The following is a 2,366-nucleotide window of genomic DNA, read 5'->3' on the forward strand; positions in this document are numbered from 1 at the left end:
AAAAATACCGTTTGGCATGCGAGCAGAACAAATAGTGCATGCTTTAAGTCCTCGCTTGTTGCCTTACAAAGATCACAGATAGCCATCGTCCGAATGTGGCGATGCTATAACGTGGCATAGTCCGGCATAATACCGCGTAAAACTTGCCACCAAAAACCCCGGACTCTTGGAATGACCTTGAGTGTCCCCAAGGTCGTCCATAAGTGCTTCTCTGACAATGAAGTTTCCGCTATCATTCCTTCCTCTGGAGCTAAACGCTCTTTGTGAGTCATTAGAGCACGATAGGCTGATTTAACTAAGTAAACACCTGATGGTTCACGAGCCCAAGCATAATAATCCTCTCCACCTGATGCTCTCAAGGGAATATTTAAGATCGCCTCTCACTACTAGGGAAATGCTTATACACAGGAGCTCAGTAGTAGCGCTTTTTGTAAGAAAGCGCTGCTGCTAAAGAACGGTAGCGCTTGTGTCTGAAGAGCGCTGCTACTATTCATGTAGCAGTAGCGCTTTTGTTATAAAAAACGCTACTACTATAGTTGCCAACGGTTGCATGGCAGTGTAGGTATACTAGTAGCGCTCGTAATTAAAAAGTACTGTCCTCTGACGAGCGCTACTGCTAATAGCAGTAGCGGTTATTGCTAAACAACGCTACTAATACGCTTACCTCATCCACTCCCGGACCGCGCGCGTCCCTCACTCTTCCTCACACACTCTCACTCGCCGCACTTCACCTGCCGTCGCCCCACCAAGGTATCCGCCTCCCTTCCTCCTCCTCTCGCCGCCCTTCCCTCCCTCCCTCCTCCTCCTCTCGCCGCCCTCCTCTCTCCCTCCTCCCTCTCCGGCGCCCCCACCTCCTCCTCCCTCCTCCCTCCTCCTTCCCCTCCTCTTCCTCCTCCCCCCTCCTCCTGGCCTCCTCCCACCTCCTCCTCCCCCTTTCTGTAAATAGGTTTTAGTTTTTGTTAAATGTAGGTTTTTAGTATATTTTGTTTTTAGAAAATTTGAATAAGTAATTTGAAAAGAATAAGTAAATGTAGGTCTTTTGAATATAATAGGATTTTTTTAGAAATTTTGAATAAGTAATTTTGAATAGAATAAAATATGAAATTGAAAAAAAGTAAATGTAGGTCTTTTGAATAGAATAGGACATTTTTAGAAAATTTGAATAAGTAAATTATGATAGAATAGGAAATTATAATTAAATTTGAGTAGAATAATTAAATGTAGCTTATGGAGTTTCACTAAGTCCTAAGATGACGGTAATAATGTTTTTGTTTATATTTGTTTTTGCAGAAATCAAGGAGCCCCTGCATCATCCTCGCCGTCGTCCCCGTCACCGACCCCCTCCGACCTCGATCGAGGTGAGACCAGCCACCCCATGTTGTTAATTTAATTTAGGTATTTTAGGTGTTTAATCTTAGAATAATGTAGTATGAACCCTAGTTATGATCGAATCATGTTCAAAATGCAGGTTTTTAATTAGGTGTAGTTAATAGAATTTAGGTGTTTTAGGTGTCACATTTGTTGTTATTTTTTTAGTTAAAGCAATTATTCCCTCGACGTCGACAATGCCTATCCCGCATCCTCATCGTCGACTCGGTGGAGGAGGCTTGCTTGATCAGAGGGGCCATGTCCAGGACTGGGCTCCGCCGGGATGGTACTGGGAGGTGATATCTTCCGGGTGGCGCAGCTTGGTGAGGAGGCAGCATGTCATTGACACGAACCTTCTTTGGTGGCGGTCGCGTGGGCCAGTGACGGTGCGGAGGCTTGAGGACCCCGCGGAGGTGGTACGTCACCGTGTCAGCGAGGAGGACGAGCACGTCCGTCGCTACATGGTTGCGTTGGAGGGCAGGTTCTCCAATACCTGGCAGGTTCTTCAGGGATCTCACTGGAGCTATGATCCTATGATGGTTCCTTCTCTTTGGGTGTCCACCGCCCGCGCCGATACCCGTCGTTCGCTAGGGTTTTAGCTATATTAGTGATGTTATATGTATGATACTATTCGAGATGTATTAGTGATAATATTCGACGATGTACGGACGAAAGAGATGATTTAGTTTTGCTTATTGAATGAATGCTAATTTGAATACTAATTTATTTTACGATTTGGTTTTGCTTATTGAATGCTTAAATGGGAAAACTACTCCATCAAGTTTGAATGCTCATATGATGTAGATATAAACATGTATATCTTGTGTTGCTCAAATAGGATATGTGCTTGCCTAAGTGGCCGACCATGTTTGCAGGTTACACCTCCTAGTAGCCTATGTTTTGCCAGAGTGTTGATTAATTTCCGTTCCAGCAAATTTCAGGTGCTTGATATGTCCTTTTTTAGCAAAGGTCATGTCGGATTTTTCCAGGAATTCTGG

The sequence above is a fragment of the Triticum dicoccoides genome, chromosome 4A (genome assembly GCF_002162155.2).
Source record: "Triticum dicoccoides isolate Atlit2015 ecotype Zavitan chromosome 4A, WEW_v2.0, whole genome shotgun sequence".
Classification (NCBI taxonomy): domain Eukaryota; kingdom Viridiplantae; phylum Streptophyta; class Magnoliopsida; order Poales; family Poaceae; genus Triticum; species Triticum dicoccoides.